The following is a 27,526-nucleotide window of genomic DNA, read 5'->3' as shown; positions in this document are numbered from 1 at the left end:
TATTTTTAAAATTAGTACCGACGGATAAAGTCCGTCGGTAAATTATTTTTTTATTTTTTATTATTTTTTTATTTTTTATTTATTTTAAATTATTTTAAATTAATTTTCTATATTATTATTATTTTTAAATTATTGAAAATATTTTAAAATTGATAGTTATTTTTAGCAATAATATTTTCTCTTTTTAATGAACGATAATATTAATTTTTTTATTATCTTAAATTCGATCATATATTTACCATCATTTTTTCGCCGGCACCACAAGTCTTAGATATCATCTCGACATATTCTAAGGTTATGAATAAATGATATTGTATATTGAAATAGAGTTTAAATGAATTAATAGGTGCTAGTTATATCAATAATACGCGTGTTCTCTACTGGCGACCACTCGAAAGAAACTTCAAGGTTAAGCGTGCTTGACTCAGAGCACTAGTAAGATGGGTGACCCACTGGGAAGTTGGCCAAATCGTATGCAATTAAGTTCAAAATACATTAGAACTACGAAATACTTGTAGAATACGAAGATAGGTTGATAAAAAAAAATTAAAAATTAAAATTTAAAAATAATTTACCGACGGAATTTTCCGTCGGTAATCCGTCGGTATACACCGACGGACAGAAAAAATTCGTCGGTAAATGATTTACCGACGAGCATTTTCACGACGGGTGAAATCCGTCGGTAATCCGTCGGTATCTCCATTTACCGACAGAATTTTGATTCTTACCGACGGAATATTCCGTCGGTGTTCGGCCAGATTCTGGTTGTGAATTAAGAGTATTCACTATTCCTCACCACCCGTTTGGTTACTTTCCATATGTTCTAAAAAAAAATTGGAAATTAAAATTGATTTATTTATTGTTAAATTTTTAATGTCTTCTATTAAAATGCTGCCGGTAGTGATATTTGTTAATAATTTTTTTTGTATTTTATAAATTATTCGTTAAATGCAGCAAAAGTATCATGCAAATGTAGACAGATTACTATCATAAATAAATTAAATATTTTATTTAGATGTTCGCTATTTTTTTATGCTTATTCGTATTTTTTTATGTTAAATATTTTATGTCAGTAAAAAAAATTGAATATTTTATTTAAATGTTTGTAATTTTATTATGATTGTTCGAAATATTCTATGTTAAATATTTCATATCATCAAGAAAAATTTGAATATTTTATTCAAATATTCATAATTTTTTACGATTGTTCAAAATATTTTATGTGAAATATTTTAATGAACAATGTCAATATTCCAATAAATAAGATAAAAATTAGTTTCAATGTGTAAGCTAATAAGCGATTCATATTTCATATTTAATGAATATATAATTATTTTATTTTTTAACTCATCTATTCTAGGGTTGACAATTTTCGACACGACACGAAAGCATGATATGAAAGTTCTGATAATTTCGTGTCGGGTTTAGGTAACCCGATGGAATTAAATTTTTATTAAATATTTATTTTTAATTTTTTATTCATGATTTCTTTCTATGCTTTAGTTTAGCCTTTATTAAATATTTACTTGTATTTTTTTTATTATTATTAATGTGAATGAATTTGGGCAAATCAGATTGTTGTTATCAGATCAGTTCCAAATTCGTATTGTTATCAGGTTGTAATCAAATCGTGCCGCTATCGTGTCGTGTCAACACGCTTTGAATCGTGTTGTTATCGGGTTCGTGTCGGGTTCGGGTTTAGGTAAATCGTGTCGGGATCGTGTCCGGTTCGGGCATTCCCTTAACAGGTCGTGTTTGGGATTGGCCTTATAAAGTCGGGTCAATATCAGGTCGACCCAATAACAATCTGACCCGCACGATTTGTCAGCTCTAATCTATTCTATCCTCTTTGTGTGTGTGGGTGTGGCAGCCAACTGCGGCTACTCAAACCACTATTGAAAAAGGCCATCAATTTGTGCTTATGTTATTGAATCTTTTGCTAAATTATTCTAAAAATGACTGCTTCTTGACTTTGTTAAAGAAAGGCTCCAAGATCATGCCACTGCTGCATGAACTCGATTTTGGCATTTGTAGAAAACTAAATTAAATTTATACACTTTTGTTGCTAAATATTTATCTGACGTGACTTGTAATATATAAAAGAGTTTTTTCCTTTCAACATTTTACGATTTCAAATTCGGATTGTATTTAATATTTATATTTATTTATTGAAGCATATCGTGTAATTCGATGCTCGCCGTGGATCGCACGGGAGGACGTACTAGTATTCATATAAAGAATAGTGATACGTTGCCAATCCAAAGACGATGATTTGGGTCTGGACAAGAATATGTGTGGGGCTTTTGTAAGAACTTACTATATTTTGGTGTAACGCTTGGTGGGGAAAAAAAGAAATCCAATTCGTGGCTTTCGATGCAAAATGGGGAGATGTTGGCAATTGCATCTATGAAACAAGAGTTGATGGCCTCTATATGCCTTTAAGAAACGTAGGGGTTGTTGTATAATTTTCTCAACTTTATCAACTAATACTAATAAATTTCCACCTATTCTTGCATTTCGCAAGCGGTGCGATCTCCTCTGTGTGAATAGTGAGATCCCAGGTTCAAACCCTACTGCTCCCCCTCCCCAACTCCCCCAAGTAAAAAAAAAAATAGTGAGGTCCCGGGTTCAAACCCTACTGCTCCCCCTCCCCAACTCCCCCAAGTCAAAAAAAAAAGTTCGTATTATACCAGAAGGAGATTGCTTATGATATTACTTATTTTTAGTAGTTCAGTCGATTGAATCAATCCAATCAATTTGGTTACAAGTCGACGAATTTGTGTCTTATAAACTCCACACTCAAAAGAAATAAATACTTCAATTTATGCCCTCACTAATTTTTTACTTCGTCTACCCCATTTATTCATCATGTTCGCTCGTACTTGATTTCACCAATGGATACCACCACAAACACAAACACCATGGTAGCATCATTAGTGACAAAAGAAGAAATAAACTATAAAACATAATTTCCCTAAATAATGCTAATAGAAGACAAGATCGTTGCTTGGATCCTCGATGTTTCAACACAAAACCAAGTCTATATAATTGACAATTTGACATAAAAAAAAATCCTAGTAATGAAACCACAACACACAGTTAGGGCTGTCAAAATGGGCCGAGAATAGCCCGGCCCGATGGGCCCGCCCGACCCGCCCGTAGTTTTGGCCGGGCTGGGCTAGGATTTTCAAGGCCCAAAAAAATCCGGGCCTCCCTGGCCCGGCCCATGCGGCCCGCCGGGTCACGCGGCCCGCGGGCCAAAAAGCCCGCCGGGCTTTTGGGCCCAAATCGGCCCGTCAGTATAGAAGGTGAAAATTTAAAAAATTTATATCTCCTCCCAAATCCCAATCGGCCAATCCCAATGGACCCAACCCAATCTAAGTCCATTTCTTCAATTGACGACAATGACGAGTCGAAGTCTAACTTAGGATTTAAATTAGCAATCAACAATTAATCAATATTAAATTATTTTTACTTGAAAGATTTATTTATTTTTTATTATTTTTGGTGGTTGTTATTTGATTCCAATTGATTTGATTATTGTATTAATTCATTTGTGAATAAATCGTTTTCAATTTTTATTGTTTTTGCAATTAGATTTTGTTTTTTACTTGTATTCGTATTGTTTACATTTAGTTTTAGTCATATTTGTTTACATTTAATTTTAGTCAATTACGTAATTTAGATGTAGATTGTTTAAGGCCATTTTTATTTCATCGAATTTGTCTTCAATTTTTTTCTTTAAATTTGATTTAATTTATTAATTTTTGGAACTATATATATATATATATATATATATATATATATATATATATATATATATTAATTTATCAATTTTTGGCCCGTTTTGGCCCGACCCGCCCGGCGGCCCGTATAGGACCGGGCTGGGCTTCATTGTTCGAGGCCCGCTGAAATTTTGGGCCGGCCCGACCCGGCCCAAAAAATTGCCTAGGCCCGCTGGGTTGGGTCGGGCCGGCCCGGACCGCAAGGTTTGACAGCCCTACACACAGTACACATTATAGCACACAAAAAAAAAACAAAACTACTCTAAAACTAGAATGGCAATACTAGAATGAAATTCATTGAAGAAAAAAACCTAAAAGAACTCATTATTAGCACAGATCGCGAACTAATGAGCCGGGCCTCATCAAAACCTTACCTGAGAAAATTCAAAGGAAAAACAAGGACCGACGTATACTCACGATTGATGGATTTTTGGGTACGGAGTACGTCCTTCATTTTTGGATACAGACGGTTGACTTACGTGACCAAGTTAACCCACTTTAAAAATTCCTTTTTTCGATCAGAGTTAAACTTGTCGCCTATTAAACACTCATTCCAATCCTTCGACACAAGAATTAAGATCGATCCACGCTGCAAAATATTTTTGGATGCCATTGCTGAGACAAAAAATAATTAAGATCAAACTGTAACTACAGGAAACTGCAAAAAACCCTAACTCCTATGCGCAGACATGTAAAATGCATGCTTAGGGAAAGAAAAAATGTTGTTCTTGGAGTTAAAATCACCAAGACGAAATTTTAAGAGAAGGTTATACCTTTCCTGTGAAAAATATGGGGAGAATGCCACCAACTACATAGGAACGAGTGCAATTTTGAGCCTTTGCATTGAGAATAATGGCATATAAATAGCACTAGCTGCAGACCGGATACGTCCTTCATTTTTGGATACAGACGGTTGACTTGCATGACCAAGTTAACCCTGTAACGACCCGACTTTTTATTAAGGATTATATACTTTTAATTACTGATTTAAGGATTGATTATGGTAATTAGAGTTCAGCATCCATTTATAAAATACGAACTTATATGAAATTGATAATTTATATATGTGATGATTTATTTTTTTTATTTTCAATAGATGATGCACTCAAAATAGATTTTGAGTCCATTAATTTATTGTGGAGAATTTAACACTGAAGTGTTAAATATGAATCTTTTATCGATTGTTTACTTAAGCCCATGAGTAATTTAATTTATGTTAGAAGCAAGCTTAAATGGATTTTATGCTTCAATAAGAATTAGGCTTATATGTCTTAATGTATTTAAATGAGTTTGGAACCATATTATTAATACATTAATCTCTTAGATTTTTTTTTATGATTAAAGTTGAATAATCCTAAGCATGCTGAATCCTAAGCATGCTGAAGAAATTCTTGCTACGCATGCTGAAGAAATTCTTCAGTCATACATGCAGGCTGAAGGTATTCATACCTGTAAGTTGAAAAAAATTCCACAATCCTCATCCATCCAAACCACCCCATTTTTCTTTAAAACCACAGCCATTTTCACCATTCTCACACCACCATTTTCAACTACTGCAGCCCAATTTCACAGCCAATTTTAAGGTAATGCAACAAAGAAATTTCTGCATCTTTCCATTCTCTTCCCAAATTGATTTCTAATTTTTGTGATATACAATATCTGCAGAGACTATTATCCACCTACTCAAGGTATCATCACCCTCAGGGAACCACCAATTCATACCAATTCATACGGCTGTTCTGATATTTCACAACATGATTACATATGCACATATGAACTGAAATTTACAGACTAGTTCAGTTTCAAGAAAAGAATTTCAGATTTTCAATAAGCATTTACAGTATTTGATTTTTGCTCAAATCATCTATGCTATGACTGAAATTGTGGCTTGAACCTACTGTGTGTGTGAGTCGAAATCAGAGGGAGGCGGCAGCCGCGGTGGCTCGTCGCCGGCGACGGAGCGGCGGCGGTGAACCTGCCGTTGTCTCCGATCTGCCAAGAAAGGGGAAAAGATGAGGAAAAAGAAAAAGAAAATGAGAATAGGGAGATCCGGGGGCTTACCTTTGTGAGACGGTGCTCGGCTCCTCACAGCGAATCCGACGACGAACGGCGGCGGCCGTGCTCTTCCACGGCCAGGCGATGGCCGTGAACACCCAAGGCGGCGGCGTGCGGCTGACTTCCAGCGGCCGAGAGAGCGAGAGAGATAGAGGTTGAGGTGAGAAGGAGGAGGCGATGAGTGAGGGAGGCGTCGGAGCCGGCGATTCTCGCCGAGGTTAGAGCAGGCGGCGGCGGCAGATCTTGGAGGAAGAAGAGGCGGCCGGAATCGAGCGAGAGAGAGAGCAGGCGACGGCGAGGCGGCGCGCCGGAGGCGGCGCCGCCCTCAGCCGAACGAAGGGAGAGAGAGCCGATGGTAGAGTGAGGATAGAGAGAGAGAGAGAATCGGTAGAGTGAGGATAAAGAGAGAGAGAGAACCAATATTGTGAGAGAGAGAAGAGTGAATGTCGGTAGAGAGAGAGAGAGATAGAGAGGAGTGGGCCTTTCTCAATTGGGCCGGGTTTCAGCCGGGTTTGGGCCGATTTTTTTTAAATTGTTTGGGCCGATTTAATTAAATTCTTGGGCCGATTTAATTAAACTCTTGGGCCGATTTAATTAAATTCTTGGGCCGATTTAATTAAACTCTTGGGCCGATTTAATTAAAGGATTTGGGCCTATTTTAATTTAATTGTTTGGGCCTTATTCAAAGAAAAAAAAAAAACATGATAGACTTAATTTATCTAATTAATTTGGGCTTATATCTATTTAAATTATTTGAGCTCTTAATTATTAATTTAAATTGAGCTTGATTAATTTAATTATATATTGACCTTTAAATTAATTATTTAAATGGAGTTCTTTATTTCAAGTATTTTTAAATGGTTTATAAAATAAAATATTTTGAGTTAAACTCTCATTTAAATTAATTCTTTTCAAATGACTTATTAATATGGATTATTTGAAAATGATTAAATGATTTTAAAAATAAGAAAGCATGATCTATGATGATATAATTTATCTATGTAATATTATAGGTTTTGTTTTTAAATGACGGAATATTTGACTTAATGACATAAATAGAACGAGTTATGATTAATGCGCATGTTGATGTTCGAATAAATAGTTTCGAACCTAAATAATAGTTATGTGATAATGTTTTGAGTCTAAGGTTTTGACGAGATAAGATTAATATTATAATTTACTAATTTTTAAGGGTGATGATGGGCTCACTTATTGGGCTTCATGATTTTATTATCTTGGGCCTCATGTGTTGGGCTCTATAAATTAATTGATGTTGGGCCTAATATTATTAATGCACTGGGCTTCGAATTTATTCTTTTGGGCTCGAATTAAATTCCTTTTGGGCCTTGATTATTTTATTTTAATTGGGTCTTCATAATTATTCTATTAAATTTAATTAGAGAAGATTTTAAGACTTACTAATTATTAATTAGTAAGTGAATTAGATTATTTTAAGATGAGTAGATTATTAAAGATTAATAATCCGACCTCATAAGACGAGCTTTAATTCCTTAAATAGGATTAGCATCTCATAATTTAATTAAAGGAATATGAGTCATGCATAATCATTTCACGCATCCTCATTTATTGAGATTTTTCGAGAATTAGAATCTTATTTTATTTTCTCGGATTAAAGGTCAAGCACCAGAGTTAGAGCTAAACCGTGAGTCGGCTATTCAAGTAGGCTTTCTACGTATAAACTAAAATTATATATTAGAATTGTTAAGACTTTATGCTTATGAATTTAAATGATATTGTCAATGCCTAAATGCTTTATGTTTTATTATTAATTGCCTATCTGATGTTAATCGAATTCGGATTCTGGATGGGACCGCAAATCCCTTCGGAATTAGTGTACACCCTTGTGATCGTGAGTCATCTAGCGGGTTGGCCGATCATAGTGTCCGTAGAGGGAGGCCTCCCTCTCGGCACGAGTTACTGATATGGTAATTAATGATATAAAATACCTGCGCGGGTTATTGATGAAAGAAATGATATTATGTTTGGTAAATACGAGTCTTTAAAGGAAAACCCTCGTATTTTACTACTGTTGAAAGGCTTGACAATAAAATATTATGCATGTATGTAAATTTCGGCAAGTGTCCACTAAGTACTTTTGTACTTAGCCCTGCATGTATTTTTAAATGTGCAGGTTGAGCTGTGATCGAGGATGTAGTGTGCAAGCGGAGCTTCTGTCAATCTAGGATGAGTACCTCAGAGTAGAGTATATGTCTTCATACATATACTCAAATTGTTATTCCGCTGCGAACACTGATTATGTTAAGATATTATGTCATTTGTCAAACAATATGTATTATTTAATAATGTACTAAAACCATTGAGTACCCGTTTTGAGATAATATTATGTACGGTCCTCTTGTGGCCTTCGTTGATATCTAGATATTTTGATTGATTTCTTTATACAAGTCGAGTCATCAAGAAAACGAATATGCCCCTTTCTTACTCCCGCTCCTAAATTCCCTCCCTTAGTCGCGGTTTCCCCGAATTTGCTATCCTTAGCAAGTGCGGTCGTGACAAACCCACTTTAAAAATTCCTTTTTCGATCAGAGTTAAACTTGTCGCCTATTAAACACTCATTCCAATCCTTCGACACAAGAGAGAGGTGAACAAAGCTCCGAATTGTGGTGGGAGCTTGAATAATTGTATCCAGTAATAGGCATTTGGCCTCGTGTGGGATTTTCACTTGCACCGCCTCTTCCTGACAAAAGTATAGAGTTTGAATGTTAGTAATAAGCTCATTAACCATACATATCACATGAAAGACACATATAAGCTCAAGATTTTAATTAAAAAACGAGATTTTAGAAAACAACCTCTTTGAAATTAAAATAGTCTTTGAAAAAAAAAGGCAAAAATTAATATTGAAAGATTGTCAAAGCGATGCCTAATGAAGAAACATGTTATACGGTGATACCACTCATGTCTTGTGTTAAGCAAGTACTCCCTCCGTCCCACGAATCTTGACACGTTTGGTTTTGGCACGAGAATTAAGAAGTTGTATATTACTATTTTAAGTGTGTAGTTAATAAAGTATAAAAGTGATAAAGTAGGAGAGAGAATGTGATAAAAGTGATAAAGTATGAGAGATAAAATAATAATAATAAAAATGATAAAGTAAGAGCAGCTCAAATTACTGATATACAGATTTAGAGATAGAGAGCAGCTCAAATTACTGATATGGCCCGAGTGTTGGAATATAAGTATATATAATGAAGAATTTATTTAATTGGTAGGAGGAAATTTGGAGAAATTGGTTGTGGACGTGTGTGTGTTTAGGAATTTGAGTGGGAGGATTGTAGTTTACTAACACAATCTTTCTTCAATTCACTTCCTCATTACTTACTTGCTCGGTTACATATTTATAGTGGTACATACCCATCTTTTAGATTATTCTATTTCTAGGTTATTCTACTAATTAAGTCTACTTTATCCTAACTCATTCTCAACAATTCTAGATTTTTCTTCATCTCCTCATCATTCTCAACTATTCTAGATTTTTTTTCTTTTTTCTATCTTATTCTCAACTATTCTAGATTTTTCTTTTTTCTTCTACTTTTCAAAATATTTAAAATACTCTTTATAAAATATCTATACAAATCAAGTTTATTAATTATTCTAACACCTGCTGGCTATTGCTGTTCAAATAAAGTTATAACTACTATAACACTAATTGCCCAATGAAGAAAAATCACTCAACTATAAAAATGCATATATGTTCGGATGTTCCATATACAAAACTCACTTTCAGCCATATTTCTAAATAATACACTAAATCCTGCATGGCCAAATTAACTAGTACTAGTATTAAACCCGTGCTTCGCACGGTCCGATAATTTACGTATTTGTATAGTAGAAGTACTATAGGATTCTAAAAAGAAATTGATAATTTATTTAGAAATATTGTAATGTATAGTAAAATATAATACAGAGAAATTAAACAAAATTGATAATTTACATTACATAATACAAAATTGATAATTTACATTACATTCAGAAGTATTGTATTGAATATATGAGCCTAATTAAACTCATATATATATTTATTCTTCATATGTGCCACAACAAAAAGAAGATATATAAAAAAACGAGCCACAAAAAAATAATACATTGAAACAGAAAAAAAAGTGTTCTACTAATTTATTTTATTGAACTTTGAACGAAATAAATAAATTTATTTATTTTTAAATTAAAAAGTTATTTCTTAGCTTAATCATTAAAATCCTTAATTAGGCATTTAGGCTTAAGCAAATTGGATTCAAACTACAAAAGCCTCAAATACTTATATTGAAATATGGGCCAAAGCAAAATAGAAGCCCATAGAGGGAGAAAAAATAATTGGCCGGCATTCACAAAAAGTTTAGAATAAATTCCTCCACCTCTCTTCTTCTAACATCGCACCGTTCCAGAAAGCTCCCACCATTGCCGAAGTTCCCAGCATTCCTCAACTTTTGCAGTTGCAACTCCATTCATGAATATCACCGAAAGTTCGAAAACTTTGAACGATAAGTTGTTGGAAATATGGTTTTATGCCAAATCTGAAAATTATTATTTAATTAAATATTTATTATTTAATTAAAATAATAATTGGATGTTAATCTACATCTCGAGTAGATCAACGTGATATACTTGAAGTCTCAAAACCGATTTCCGGTGAGTGAGATATTGTATGTCAAAGTTTGGATGTTGAAGAGGGAAAATCAGTTTCAACTTCTGCGTTCAACGATTGCGGCCACCTACCGCAGCCGCCGGAATTGACTGTTTCAACTTCTGCGTTCAACGATTGCGGCCACCTACCGCAGCCGCCGGAGTTGACTGCCGATCCGTTCACACTCGGTTTAACACCTATAAATATGGGTGTGTGGTGAGCTTTAGAATTCACTCTGAAAACTCACAACTCACAACTCACAAAATAGTCTGCATTCTGCATTCCACCTCTAGCTCAGTTTTCGATCCTTATTCAGTTCGCCGGAGCTCGCCGGATTGTGGTGCTACATCCGCCGAGACGTAGTCGTTTTACCTTTGGGGAAGATACGCCTAAACCGAAGAGCACTACCGGGGCGATAATCTTCTTGCGGGAAGAGATTCATCTCGACTCGACTTAGTTTATACGTATAATTTATTTATACAGTATATTTCAGTTGTATAAAATTATTTGAGTTGTAATTTCTCAAATTATTTTCTTTTGTAATATTTTCAATTATTTTGAGTAGTAATATCTCAAAATATTTGTTTTGTAATATCTCGATCGTGTACCCGGTTCTAACAATCGCAAGAAGATTATTTCTCTGCCGTTGATACACGTTCGAGAAATGGCTCACACCGACGTCAATATGGATGGCGCCACCACCTCTGCAACCATCGGTTCAACCACGTCGTCAATGTTTTCCTCGTTTGCATCAATGGGCGCTTCAACGTCAACCATGGCCCCATTGCAAACATCCAGAACTATTGGTCTTGCCGAGAAACCATCAACGTTCTCGGGCAAGAATTTTAAATATTGGCAAGAAAAGATGCTATTCTACCTCACAACCGTGGGGTTTGCCGGATTCTTGATGGATGATAAACCTCCAACCCCGAGTGAAGGGGAGACGAGCCAAGAAATTCGTGCCGGATATTTGAACTGGTGCCGCGGCAACTACTTGTGCCGTAACACCGTTCTCATGTCTCTGGACGAACGGCTCTACCGTGTTTTCAAGGTTCATGAAACCGCGAAACAATTGTGGGAGGCCCTTGATTTGAAAAATCAAGTGGACAAGGCGAATACTACCAAGTATGTCGTTGCCAAATGGTTGGAATATAAAATGGTTGACTCCCGACCATTGATGGACCAAGTGGAAGAGTTCCAAAATCTTTCACATGAGGTTCAAGCCGAAGGGATGCCCTTGGCGGATGCATTGCTCGTTGCAATCATCATAGAGAAATTACCTCCTAGTTGGAGGAAATTTCAAAACCTTTTGAAGCATGAGCGCTCGGAGATGTCCGTGCCGATATTGTTATCCAAGCTTCAAATGGAGGATCACGTGAGAAGTCGTGATCAAAAGGGAAAAGCTCCGATGGAGGCAAAGGCCAATCTCGCCGAGAAAGGCGGTCCCTACAACAAACGTGGTCGCCCTAACCCTAATAATAAGGGTAAAGGGAAGCAAGGCGGACATCAACCATCAAAGTTTGATGGTGTATGTTATAATTGTGACAAACAAGGTCACATGGCTAAGGATTGCCGCAAGCCAAAGCGGAAGAAGGCAAAGAGCAACGTGAACAACGTCGAGAAGGACTTCGACGATTGGAACCACGATGACTTTGCTGCCATGATCTCCGAGGTGAATCATGTGGACAACCCGAACGCTTGGTTCGTGGATACCGGCGCTACCGTCCATATATGCATAAATCGTGAGTTGTTCCACAACTACAAAGAAGTGGAAAACAAAACGATAATGGAGGCTAGCGAGCGGACATCCCAAGTCCTTGGCATGGGAGATGTGATTCTTCAACTCACGTCGGGCGTGGAGATCACATTGAAAGACGTATTACACGTTCCAACTGTCCGAAAGAATTTAATTTCGGGCTTTAGGCTTACGAATAAGGATTTTGAATTGTTTTTCAAATCTGACTATGTTGTAATACGCAAGTGGGGAAAGTTCCTAGGGAAAGGCTATGCCTCCGAAGGACTTTTCAAACTTGGTGTAAGAGCTTGTAAGCCTGCCAAGGCTAAGATCAATAAAGATGCATCAACCTCTTCTGCTTACTTGATTGAGTGTTCTGATTTATGGCATTGTAGACTTGGACATGTTAATCTAAATGCTATAAAGAGATTAGTAAAAATGAATTTACTAAAAGTTGATGAATACAACTCACAAGAAAAATGTGAAGTTTGTGTTGAAGCCAAGATGGCTAAGTTACCGTTTAAATCGGTAAAAATGAGCACTCAACCTTTGGAACTTATTCACACCGATGTTTGTGATTTAAAGTTCGTGCAAACTAGAGGTGGCAAGAAGTACTTTATCACCTTTATAGACGATTGCACAAAGTATTGTTACCTTTACTTATTGAAAAGTAAAGATGAGGCTATTGAAGCTTTTAGAAACTTCAAAAATGAAGCCGAGAATCAACTTGGATGTCGAATTAAGATAGTTCGAAGTGATAGAGGTGGAGAATATGTAGCTCCGTTTGCTGAATTATGCAACGAAAGTGGTATAATACATCAAACGACGGCTCCTTATTCACCACAATCTAACGGCGTTGCTGAACGCAAGAATCGAACTCTTAAGGAGATGATGAATGCCTTGTTGATTAGTTCAGGATTACCCCAGAACATGTGGGGGGAAGCTGTCTTAACGGCCAACTATATCTTGAACAAGATTCCACTCAAAGGGAAAGATGTAACTCCCTATGAGCTATGGAAAGGAAGGAAACCTTCGTATAAATACCTCAAAGTGTGGGGGTGTTTAGCCAAGGTAGAAGTGCCTTTACCAAAGCAAGTTACAATAGGACCTAAAACGGTGGATTGTATCTTCATTGGTCATGCACTTAATAGCAGTGCCTATCGTTTTATAGTGCACAGATCGGAGATACCTGATATACATGTTGGGACAACGATAGAATCAAGGAATGCTATATTCTTTGAAAATATCTATCCTAACAAGGATAAAGGTACATCGAACTCTAATGATGGAGTTGATGGTGATGCTACAGGTTCTAAACCTATGGAAGTAGCTAGTAATTCTACTCAAGTAGATGATGCCACGGGTTCTAATCATGTACCACCTAATAGGAAAAGACCAAGGTCTAAACCTATGGATGTAGAACCGAGACGTGGGGAACGAGTTAGAAAAGCTAATGTCTATGGACCGGATTATGTTGTCTTGATGCTAGATGGCGAACCGGTGACGATTAAAGAAGCTATGTCTGGCTCAGATGCAGCTCTCTGGAAAGAAGCCATCGATATTGAGATTGATTCCATTATGCAGAATCATACTTGGGTGTTAGTGGATCTACCACCTGGAAGTAAAGCTTTAGGATGCAAATGGATCCTAAAGAAGAAGTACAAATCTGATGGTACTATAGATAAGTACAAAGCCCGACTTGTCGTTCAAGGTTTCAGGCAGAAAGAAGGGTACGATTTCTTCGATACCTATTCACCTGTGACCAGACTAACATCTATTCGGATGCTTCTCGCTATTGCTGCCTTGCACAATCTCGAGATTCACCAAATGGATGTGAAAACTGCATTCTTGTATGGCGAGTTGGAAGATGAAATATATATGAAGCAACCTGAAGGGTTTGTAGTACCTGGGCAAGAGCACAAAGTATGCAAACTTCAAAGGTCTTTATATGGGTTGAAGCAAGCACCGCTTCAATGGCATTTAAAATTTGACAGTGTAATGTTGTCAAATGGATTCAGAATCAATGAGTGCGATAAATGTGTCTACATTAAGAATTCTAATAACGGATATGTTATTGTTTGTCTTTATGTAGATGACATGCTCATCATGGGAAGTAATTCCCGAGTGATTCAAGAAACCAAAGGCATGCTAAGTAAAAATTTTAGCATGAAAGATATGGGCTTAGCTGATGTTATCCTTGGAATTAAAATTCTAAGAAGACCTGAAGGTATTACTATAACACAATCTCACTACGTTGAGAAAGTGTTAAAGAAATTCAACGCTTTTGACAAGCCAATAGCTAAGACACCATGGGAACCTAGTGTGCATTTGAGTGTACACAAGGGAGAACCTGTTGACGCGATAGAATATGCGAAGATTATTGGGAGCTTGTTGTATCTAACAAATTGCACTCGTCCCGATATAGCATGCTCGGTCAACAAGTTGGGCAGCTTTACAGCTAACCCTAGTAATGAACATTGGAAAGCTCTTGAAAGGGTTTTGAGATATTTGAAATATACTCAAAACTATGCGATTCATTATACTAGGGAACCCTCTGTACTTGAAGGGTACTGTGATGCAAATTGGATATCTGATGCCAAAGACTCGTTTTCAACGAGCGGTTATGTATTCACTGTGGGGGGTGGTGCTGTGTCTTGGAAATCCAAGAAGCAAACATGTATTGCTAGATCGACCATGGAATCAGAATTCATAGTGATAGTCAAACTGCTATGGAATCAGAATTTCCTCGAGGATATTCCATGTTGGTCGAAACCTGTGTCGTCCGTGATAATTCATTGTGATAGTCAAGCTGCTATCGGACGAGCACAAAACCATTTGTATAACGGTAAGTCGAGACATATTCGTCGACGTCATAATACCGTGAGACATATGATCACTAGTGGAGTTATCACAATTGATTATATAAGATCAATTGATAACATAGCGGATCCTTTGACAAAAAGTATCCATCGAGATCAAATGTATAAACTGTTAGGGGGAATGGGTTTGAAGTCCACAAATTAAGGATAATCATAGTGGCAACCCAACCATGATGACTGGAGGATCCCAAGAACTTGGTTCAATGGGACAACTAAGCTATGAAAATCCGTGTGTTGAACACTCGAATTGCCTATTCCTTGTAGAACAGTGAGTGTTCGGAAACCTGCGCGTGGTGAGGTTAAGTCTTTGACTTTTAATGACTCTAGAACTCCTCGAAGAGGACAAGTATAGCAGGATACTTGAGTTAAGAGTCACCTATGTAAGTGTGAAGTGGGGCCGCTTCGATTGAAACACTTATGAATCCAAAGAGGTGTTCCAAGGCCTGTAATGGACACAAACGTGAGAACGAATAAGGATTGAAGCAATATTGTGTCAATATTGTTGACTAAGTATACACCGAGGAGGACTAGTTCAAGGAACACAATCCACTAGGCCGCCGGTATACTCGATAATATTGACTATGGCAGGTTCAAAGCCACAAGCTACCTTTCCAAAAGCAATGTTGTTTCTTAAGAAGACTGAGCTAAATGTCTGCATACATACGCATACTGATTTCTCACTCATGTGGGGGATTGTTGGAAATATGGTTTTATGCCAAATCTGAAAATTATTATTTAATTAAATATTTATTATTTAATTAAAATAATAATTGGATGTTAATCTACATCTCGAGTAGATCAACGTGATATACTTGAAGTCTCAAAACCGATTTCCGGTGAGTGAGATATTGTATGTCAAAGTTTGGATGTTGAAGAGGGAAAATCAGTTTCAACTTCTGCGTTCAACGATTGCGGCCACCTACCGCAGCCGCCGGAATTGACTGTTTCAACTTCTGCGTTCAACGATTGCGGCCACCTACCGCAGCCGCCGGAGTTGACTGCCGATCCGTTCACACTCGGTTTAACACCTATAAATATGGGTGTGTGGTGAGCTTTAGAATTCACTCTGAAAACTCACAACTCACAACTCACAAAATAGTCTGCATTCTGCATTCCACCTCTAGCTCAGTTTTCGATCCTTATTCAGTTCGCCGGAGCTCGCCGGATTGTGGTGCTACATCCGCCGAGACGTAGTCGTTTTACCTTTGGGGAAGATACGCCTAAACCGAAGAGCACTACCGGGGCGATAATCTTCTTGCGGGAAGAGATTCATCTCGACTCGACTTAGTTTATACGTATAATTTATTTATACAGTATATTTCAGTTGTATAAAATTATTTGAGTTGTAATTTCTCAAATTATTTTCTTTTGTAATATTTTCAATTATTTTGAGTAGTAATATCTCAAAATATTTATTTTGTAATATCTCGATCGTGTACCCGGTTCTAACATAAGTAATTCTATCTATCTCTACCATCAAATATGTTAATTTGGTAATCATGATAGAGCTTATGTTTTCTTAGATGTATTGGATTATATATTTCTTAATGTGGTAATCATGATAGAGCTTATGTTTAATTTTAATTGCAATTGCATGTGAAAATAAGTTTTTTGGGGGAATTTTGATTATCACATAAGCTCTGTTTTGTTAATATAGTTTTTTGGGGAGGATTATAAACTGCATTTACTGGGACTGTTTCCCAAGTTTGATTGAAATCGTTGCTAGGATTTGTTGATCAACTATAATTTTCAACACTAAGGGTTCCATACTTCCATCAACAGCTTCAGCTTCAACATATAAACTGCATTTCAGCTTATGCTCTAGATTTCTATTTTGAGAATATATACTGTGGGTTCCTTATTTTGCTATGGATTCCTTCATTCACTTGCCTTATCATACATATCGAATGCATTTGAATTTATCTTACCATACATATACATTTCAATTTGTTTTTTTTAGAACACGAATTTGCGTTTCTTATCTCATTATCCACAATATCTATTTGTAATGTATTCTGTGTTGTACACTACAGAATGCAGGGACCACCAACAGTTTCTCCAAACACATGCCATGCTCCAACTGTTCATGTTTACCTCCGGGTACCACCAATTGCTCCACCAGAAGATATTCCCATATACGCTCAGTTCACCTACGACAACAACAGACCACAAACTCGTTAGTTCTCCCAATTGTACAATTTCCTACTGTTTCTTCTACATATTTAATATGATTTTACTTTAACTATTGCAGACAGTGTCAGAGCACTTCTACAATACTTACTTGGTAGGTCTGAATGAAGTGCAAGTTCGATTTGCAGGTGCAACGACAATCTTGCCAGTAAAAATTGCTAAAAGGAGACCACTCTGTCCAACATATGAACTCACTATAGGATGGAAAGATGCCACACGTCGCAACGCTTTAATTCATGGCACCAAGTACAAAGCCTTCTTTGATGCAGAAAACACATCCATTGTGTTTGTTCCAGTATCATCATAGCAGGTACAATTCCATATTCAAATTATATATTATATAGTACATGCCGTAGTATGAAAACATTGTCAACTAATACACAATTAGTTCACAGATTGTGATATCAAAGGAAGGCACATGCAGAATTGTTAGTTTACTATGTAAAACAATGTTAAGTTTAATGCTTTTCTAGTATGATATTGTTAGTTTTGTAAGCAACTTATGAGACAACTCTGCTAAATATTTTATAAGCAGTAATTCTAATGCTTATGTATGATTGCATGATTGTATAGCTATCTATACTCTTCGATTAGTTGAAGATATTATGACATTGCTATATATGATCTTTCATTGCATGATGGCATATTTGTAGTGCATTCATAATCTCATATATATGTCATCATTTGTAAGGCTTATTGTTGCTATATGAGATATTTAACATTAAGGTTCCTTATATGAAAATACGATGATATATTTAGATGACATGTAATGCATCTCTTTGTTATAGCATAATATATCAATGGTGTGTTTGATATATAAATTGAGATAAAAACTGATAAATAAATATTTAAAATTTTGTAAGCATTAAAAAAGTTAATTTGATTTTGTATACTATCAAACTTAAAGATTTAAAATTTGCCATTCAAGTAGAAAATTACCTTAAGCAATAAGAAAATCAATTTAATATTAATATAAATTTTAAATAATATTTTGAGTGTCGATATTGGATCCAAAATGAATAAACCAGTTGTGCCAACCATATGAAACAAAAAAGGAACAAACATTCTTTTTGCCAATAGATTAAAATTGAAATATTTGAACCAATAATAAAAGGAATTGGACTGGCCCAATAATAAATTCATTTCCTTTATCTAACACTAATTGGGCCACAGAAAAAAAAGAAAAAGAAATTGGCCTTATTGGACATCTGCCTCCAACATGTGTGCATGCAATAGGTCCATAGAGAGTTCAGAGTTGTGGTTGAAAAGTAGTATATGACATACCTGTTTAAGTCAGCGATCGGTTCTATAGTAAATAACAGCTAAATGTTAGATGGAATACAAAGTAATTTTTATTAAATTTATTATTTTAATAATATTTTTTATAAAAATAATTTTTATTAGTATAATATTAAATAATAAAAAAAATTATACACTCTAATTGGAGGATTAAAACCCTAGTTAATAATCACAAAATTAAACTAAAGCATATAAGATTAAAATTGAATTAAAAATATGTAAGAAAATAAAAAAAATACTACTCCCACCGTCCCAGCGAAAGTGCATTTATTTTGGACACGAGATTTAAGGAGATAGTGTTTAGCGAAAAGTGAAATGAAAAAGTAAAATGAAAGAGATCCGAAAGTAAATTTCGGAAAGGGAAACAACTCAATTTCAATGGGACGATCCGAAAAAAAAAATACGATTCAACTTCGTTTGAAGTAGAATACAAAGTAAGATACCAAGTAAACAAAATATACTGCCTAAGTAGATTGAAAGAAGCTCCAAATCAACAAATAAATGCCAAAAATTAAAACGAGCCAAATTCAAATTACTATGCAATCACCATTCTCATAAATCGAACCTGGCCAAAAAAAAATTCTTAAGATTTTGGAGGAGAACTCGAACTGAACTGGACTGGGCTACTCTGAGAAGGCCCAAGTTCACTTTCTCATGTCGATTTATTTAGGTGTAATTCGAATTGAAGTACATTATTTTGTAGTTGGATTATTAGTTAATTAGCACAAGTACGATTCGATTAACCAAGCTTTATGTAACACCCCAATTTTCATAAACTTTTCAATATAAAATCTTTGAAAAATTAATAGATAAAATAAAATTTCTTGAATTATAAAAGTTTAAACCAATTTAAATCAACTTGCCAAAACTAAAGTAGTATCATAAAATAAAAAAAATAAATAAAACAATAAACTAAAACTTAACAAATTCTACTAAAATGTTCAATGTAAAATCCTTATCACTAGTCATTCTCCACTTCCATGGAGACTTCGACTCTGAAACTGCAAAACTGAAAAGATAAAGGGTGAGCATATTAAAAATATACCCAGTGAGGAACATAACAAAATATTCATATACGTCACATATATAATCAAATCACGATATCATACTTGCAAACATACGCCAAGAGACCGGAGCCCCTTGACAAACATAATCATAGTTTGAGTCGATGGCTTAAGTCCCATGACCAAACACATACATAGATCAATGACTTAGGTCCCATGATCAACTTATCAACATAGATCAATGGCTTAGGTCCCATGATCGCACATAACATCATAGATCAATGGCTTAGGTCCCATGATCGCACATAACAACATAGATCAATGGCTTAGGTCCCATGATCGCACATAACATCATAGATCAATGGCTTAGGTCTCATGATCGCACATAACAACATAGTCATAAGATGCACGTAAACAAGTAATCAACGCGATAATAAAAACATATATAACCATATGAATAAGCGTAAAATCCCTCACCTTAAAGTCGAAGGCAATTAACTAAAATCCGGAATGAAGGTCTTAATAACGCCGCACCTGAAGAATTCAGAAGAATTCGTCAAAATCGCAGCTGAACAGACCAGTCAGCTTCAAGCCTTCGTTTGAAGCCTCAAATGTCCTCAAATCGTGTTTTTCCCAGAAATACGACTTCTTCGTCTTCGAGAGAGCTTTCCATGGCCGCCTGTTTCGCTTGAATCGGAGTTCTGTGGAGGAAGTTATGGCCTGAATCGGAGTTCTGTGGAGGAAGTTATGGCCGTTCTTCCGAAACTACCAGAACTTGATTTCCTGCGAAAATCTGACTCCAGCTCAGATCTTCTGAACTGTATCCCGCTCAGCTGCCTACACGTTTCTGTCCCTCTCTGCTCTCTAAAACCCTAATTAATTAGTGTGTCCGTCCGTTTTAGGGTTTGAAAATAGATCCCATATTTATACTAGTTTTTAAAGAGTTCTAGTTCTAATAGGAAACAAAAATAATACTAATACTAATACTAATACTAATACTAATAATAATAATAATAATAATAATAATAATAATAATAATAATAATAATAATAATAATAATAACAGTCTAGATAAAATTAATGGTGCATATCTATATGTATCATGTAATTATTTAAAAAAATAAGCTATACAAGAAAATACTATTAATTAAACTTATAAAATAAATCTAAATTATCGGGGTGTTACACTTTATCTGTAAATTGTAAGGTGATTCGAAGTCACACGTTCATCTGCTCTATTTGAGCTTTTTTAAATTTAATTTGGAATAAAAACTAACATTGTTAATTTGTTAGCTTTGTTATCCCTTTGCGGAAGCCTTCTGCACTTTGTCTGATTTTCGAGGCACAAAAAGAATCATGCATCTAACGAGAATTGACTGTGGTTAAGTGTGTTCGTCGGGGTTCACACTTAGGAAGTTAGTTTTATCTAGCTTTCAACGATTCTAGTATAGAGATTTTGGAAAATTATAGAGGCATCGAAGCTCGAGTCTTGTATGAGTCCTGCTGTAATTTAATCTCATATAGTGAATCGGTTTCCCTGGGCAAGGCCCCCCAGACGTAGGTGTTCTATCACCGAACTGGATTACCATCTTGTGTGTTCGTATTTGTTTCTATACTTGCTTGCTGCTGCGTTTTGGTACTACTCTTGGTATTAACTTTGGTTACTGCGAGTTGTTTATGTGTATTAAGGTAGACTGGTATTTCACTCATAATTGCTTATTCTTTATTTTTTTACTGGAAATAGAATTATGCAATCCATCTAGCTTGATTTTACAAGAATATCATAATAGTCGGCGATCCATTTTACAATCAAATTAAATTAATTTTCTTTGTATAACTTGATTTTACAAGAATATTGTAATAGTCAGCGATCCATTTTTCGGTCAAATTAAATTGATTTTTCTTTATCTTTAAGCGTAAAGAAGAATTAATATTAGAATTAACTCTCCAAAACTCCAAGACAAAACGCAGAAGACATAAGTGACTTGAATGAATTTCGATGGAGCATTTTTGCAGGACAATAGCTTTAAAATTTTATATATATATATATATATATATATATATATATATATATATATATATATTTAACTCATCTATTCTAGGGCTGACAATTTTCGACACGACACGAAAGCACGATACGAAACCGCACGAAATTAATGGGTTAGTAACACGCACGATAAGGTTCGGGTCCTTATCGGGTCGACCTAATAAGGATCTGATAATTTCATGTCGGGTTCGAGTCACCCGATAGAATTAAATTTTTATTAAATATTTATTTTTAATTTTTTTATTCATGATTTTTTTCTATGCTTTAGTTTAGCCTTTATTAAATATTTACTTGTATTTTTTTTTATTATTATTGATGTGAATGAATTTGGGCAAATCAGATCAGGTTGTTATCAGATCAGCTCCAAATTCGTGTTGTTATCAGGTTGTAATCAGATCGTGTCGCTATGTGTCAACACGCTTTGAATCGTGTTGTTATCGGGTTCGGGTTTAGGTATTTGTGTCGGGTTCGTGTCCGGTTCGGGCATTCCCTTAACAGGCCGTGTTCGGGTTTGACCTTATAAAGTCGGGTCGATATCAGGTCGACCCGATAACGATCTGACCCGCACGATTTGCCAGCCCTAATATATTCTATCCTTTTTGTGTGTGTGGGTGTGGCAGCCAACTGCGGCTACTCAAACCACTATTGAAAAAGGCCATCAATTTGTGCTTATTTTGTTGAATCTTTTGCTAAATTATTCTAAAAATTACTGCTTCTTGACTTTTTCAAAGAAAGGCTCCAAGATCGTGCCATTGCTGCATGAACTCGATTTTGGCATTTGTGGAAAGTTAAATTAAATTTATGCACTTTTGTTGCTAAATATTTATCTGACATGACTTGTAATATATAAAGGAGTTTTTTCCTTTCAACATTTTACGTTTTCAAATTCGGATTTTCATTGAGTAATTGATGCGGATTAAACATATTTGCATTTAATTGTATTTAATATTTATATTTATTTATTTATTGAAACATATCGTTTAATTCGATGCTCGTCGTGCATCGCACGGGGGGATGTATTAGTATTCATATAAAGAATGGTGATACGTTGCCAATCCAAAGACGATGATTTGGGTCTGGACAAGAATATGTGTGGGGCTTTTGTAAGAACTTACTTTATTTTGGTGTTACTTATTTTTAGTAGTTCAGTCGGTTGAATCAGTCCAATCAATTTGGTTACAAGTCGACGAATTTGTGTCTCAGAAACTCCACACTCAAAAGAAATAAATACTTCAATTTATGCCCTCACTAATTTTTTACTTCGTCTACCCCATTTATTCATCATGTTCGCTCGTACTTGATTTCACCAATGGATACCACCACAAACACAAACACCATGGTAGCATCATTAGTGACAAAAGAAGAAATAAACTATAAAACATAATTTCCCTAAATAATGCTAATAGAAGACGAGATCGTTGCTTGGATCCTCGATGTTTCAACACAAAACCAAGTCTATATAATTGACAATTTGACATAAAAAAAATCCTAGTAATGAAACCACAACACACAGTACACATTATAGCACACAAAAAAAAAAAAACAAAACTACTCTAAAACTAGAATGGCAATACTAGAATGAAATTCATTGAAGAAAAAAACCTAAAAGAACTCATTATTAGCACAGATCGCGAACTAATGAGCGGGGCCTCATCAAAACCTTACCTGAGAAAATTCAAAGGAAAAACAAGGACCGACGTATACTCACGATTGATGGATTTTTGGGTACGGAGTACGTCCTTCATTTTTGGATACAGACGGTTGACTTACGTGACCAAGTTAACCCACTTTAAAAATTCCTTTTTCCGATCAGAGTTAAACTTGTCGCCTATTAAACACTCATTCCAATCCTTCGACACAAGAATTAAGATCGATCCACGCTGCAAAATATTTTTGGATGCCATTGCTGAGACAAAAAATAATTAAGATCAAACTGTAACTACAGGAAACTGCAAAAAACCCTAACTCCTATGCGCAGACATGTAAAATGCATGCTTAGGGAAAGAAAAAATGTTGTTCTTGGAGTTAAAATCACCAAGACGAAATTTTAAGAGAAGGTTATACCTTTCCTGTGAAAAATATGGGGAGAATGCCACCAACTACATAGGAACGAGTGCAATTTTGAGCCTTTGCATTGAGAATAATGGCATATAAATAGCACTAGCTGCAGACCGGATACGTCCTTCATTTTTGGATACAGACGGTTGACTTGCATGACCAAGTTAACCCACTTTAAAAATTCCTTTTTCGATCAGAGTTAAACTTGTCGTCTATTAAACACTCATTCCAATCCTTCGACACAAGAGAGAGGTGAACAAAGCTCCGATCGAATTGTGGTGGGAGCTTGAATAATTGTATCCAGTAATAGGCATTTGACCTCGTGTGGGATTTGCACTTGCACCTCCTTTTCCTACTCCATTTCCTGCATCAATATTAAATTTCAGTCCTATTAATTAATCATTGAATGAACAAAAACAAAAGTATAGAGTTTGAATGTTAGTAATAAACTCATTAACCATACATATCACATGAAAGACACATATAATTATAAGCTCAAGATTTTAATTAAAAAATGAGATTTTAGAAAACAACCTCTTTGAAATTAAAATAGGTCTTTGAAAAAAAAAAGGCAAAAAATATTAAAAGATTGTCAAAGCGATGCCTAATGAAGAAACATGTTAACGGTTATATCACGCATGTCTTGTGTTAAGCAAGTACTCTCTCCGTCCCACGAATTTTGACACGTTTGGTTTCGGCACGGGAATTAAGGAATTGTAGATTACTGTTTTAAGTGTGTAGTTAATAAAGTATAAAAGTGATAAAGTAGGAGAGAAAAAATAATAAAAATGATAAAGTAGAAGAGAGAAGTTACCTTATCTGAAAACGTGTCAAGATTCGTGGGACGGGGGAGTATCATGATAAAAGAAAAAGATTTGGACAGTGATTTTGACAGTGCATGAGATAATATTAGTATTATTCTCGTGCGATGCATAGTGATACCTATTTAATTAAAATAGTAAAAAAATTATATTTTTAGAATATTATATTTAGAAAATAAAATTCTATAAATTACTTATATTTATATATAAAATAGCTCTAATAAGGATAGCAACATTAAAATGAAGATGAAACCATTTTATAGTTTGAGGCTTATCAAATAATTGACTAAGATCTTGACAAAACCTTTTTATCTAAAGATTATTATTATCTATTTAAAATTTCCACCAAAATATATAGATATTTTTCTTCCAAATTTTCTATTAGTCTTGAAAGGGTTTTTGGAACTTTTAATTACTTTTTACTGATTTGAATTTCACAACATATTTTTTGAGGCGTTAATTGACTGTAAATCCACAAATTATTAGTGAATTTTGGTATTTTTTCAACTATATAAAGTTGTGATATAAATACACTGAATTTTAATTTCGTCCAAATCAAAACCATACATGGCAAAATTAAAGATGATATAATATATACACATTATATTAAAAATAACTTATACAAAATTTATACTGAAATATCAGTACTAATATATATATATATATATATATATATATATATATATATATATATATATATATATATATATAGGGTTGAGTTCAACAGAGAATTATCTTTTTCGAGAGAACGAACAAATCTATATATTTTACGAACAGATCAACATAAGTAATGAACAAACGTATTTAGTAAAAATATAGAAAAACTCGCCACCAGCAGGATTCGAACCCGGGGCAAATTATTGTTCATGCGGTACATTGATCTGTTCATTAAAATGATAGATCTGTTCGTTTTTATTTTACGAATTCTCTATTCTCCACAATATTTAGCTTCTCTGTTGAACCCTTCTCTCTCTATATATATATATATGTGTGTGTGTGTGTGTGTGTGTGTTTGTGTGTGCGCGCGCGTGTGTATGTGAGTGGTAATATATTATATTTAATGCACTTTTCTAATTTTAGTGAATATATAGTTTAATTTTAAAATTTGTATCTAGATAAAATAATAATACAACCTAGAAACTATGAAAATGACTTAATGGAAAATCATTAATTGGAGAACCATTATCGATTTTTCCTTAAAAATAAAAAATAAAAGTAGATTGAAGAGTTTAATTTTGTATTAGCAAATCATTTAAATTTACTGAAATTGCATACATTTTATTTTGAAAGAACTATGAAAATGTGATAAATTATATCAATAGAAAAAATTATAACTAACAAATATCTGTATAATCTAGAGTAGACGAAATGAATAAAAAAATTAGAAATAAAAAATTATATCCATAAATAGTAAGGTGATTTTTGGCTGAAAAATATAACTATTTTTGAAAGTGGTTGTGCTTCTATATATATACATATAATATAGAAAATTATCTATATAGTTTCTAAAAATTACAATAAAAAAAATTAATTCTAAAAATAGTAAAGTGATTTTGGCGGGAAAATATAACTTACTATTTATGTTAATGGTTGAGCTTTTATACATATATAGATAGATATAGATATAGATATAGATAGATAGATATAGATGTGAGACACAAATAACAGATTTCGAGAGAGAGAGAGCCATGGACGGCTGATGGGCTTTCTTTGAGCGTTTCCAGTAGTAGGTCTTTATCACCGGCGTCTGTCCAGCATAGAAACACATTGATCAACAAATTGAAATTTCAAGATATATAGTGGGATTTAGTGTTTCGGGAAAATGTCGATATTGTTTCAGAACGTTAATTTCCATTAATAGTAACAAATTAATGCTTCACTCCTATAGAAATCGCAGAAGACAATCAACAGGGAAAATTAATTATGTGCCCTATTAAAATTGAACAGTACAACACCCCATGCAGCAGGTATACATACATCAATAGAGAAAACAATAAAGCTGCCAACTCTGGAAAATCTGAAACATGAAGATATGTTTTTTCTTTGGCTCACAATTTTGAATCAACTAAGAAGTTTTAAACGGAAATGAACAAGACAATTATTTTTGTCTCAAGAAGGTGATTTCCCCAAAGAAAATTAAAATTAGGGGATCCAGAAATATGTGCTACTAAACGATGAAAAATACTCAAAACTCAAAAGTTGAAAAGAAAAAGGACTAAAGAAAATTAAAGAGAGAAACAGAAAACTGCAAGAATTAAGATCGATCCACGCTGCAAAATATTTTTGGATGCCAATTAAGATCAATATTATGTAGGTCGTGTTTAATAAATATAATAAATGTATATTAAAATAGATTTATATTTTATAAATATAATAATAAATATATAACAGAGATAAAATAGGCAATACACAAGTTGTGCCTTAGATTGCCTTTCCTTTTATATTAGTATAGATTTGCATCACTACAACCTAGCAATACTGAACAGCAAGGCATGTCTCAAGACTAAGAGCATTATACATGCATGTTATGAAAGAAATGCAAATATAAACCAACCAACAATGGGATAAGCAATATGACATGTAAGCACAGCCCACTTTCGTGCAACAAACAAAATCTGTTTAATTTACACCGCCAACGAACTTGAAACAACAAAAACTAAACTACTTGTGTTATTTTCAATTCATGCACAATACTAGCTTGTAGCTACCACTCATGCTGTTAAAATGTCAATGCGACCATACAAATATCAATAAATATGTGTTGTAGATACATCCTCGGGAAACAGTATCATAGTTTACGGAGCCACATATTCCACATCACGTTCTCACGGCCACGCACACATTCCGATGCAAAAAATTGTTCATGTAGCGCAAAATAGCTCGGAAACAACACACAAAGAAATATCACAATCTATATGCAAGAAACAGAGAAATAAATCCAAGGCAAGGATTACGTGGTTCGACCAATTTGGTCTACATTCACGGGAC

At 34.6% G+C, this 27,526-nt stretch overlaps 1 long non-coding RNA gene across 1 annotated transcript; it reads right to left on the bottom strand.

Moving 5' to 3' along the window:
• Nucleotides 1-23,059: 23,059 nt before the first annotated feature.
• On the bottom strand, nucleotides 23,060-25,136 carry LOC131011194 (uncharacterized). Its single transcript, XR_009096783.1, has 3 exons — nucleotides 24,532-25,136; nucleotides 23,724-24,081; nucleotides 23,060-23,565 (listed from the first exon to the last, which is right to left on the bottom strand). It is a non-coding gene; the product is annotated as an uncharacterized LOC131011194 (long non-coding RNA).
• Between the last annotated feature and the right edge of the window lie 2,390 nt (nucleotides 25,137-27,526).

Source organism: Salvia miltiorrhiza, chromosome 2 (assembly GCF_028751815.1).
Source record: "Salvia miltiorrhiza cultivar Shanhuang (shh) chromosome 2, IMPLAD_Smil_shh, whole genome shotgun sequence".
Lineage (NCBI taxonomy): Eukaryota > Viridiplantae > Streptophyta > Magnoliopsida > Lamiales > Lamiaceae > Salvia > Salvia miltiorrhiza.
The sequence above is the reverse complement of the archived record's forward strand: the minus strand, read 5'-3'. Positions and strand labels throughout refer to the sequence as shown.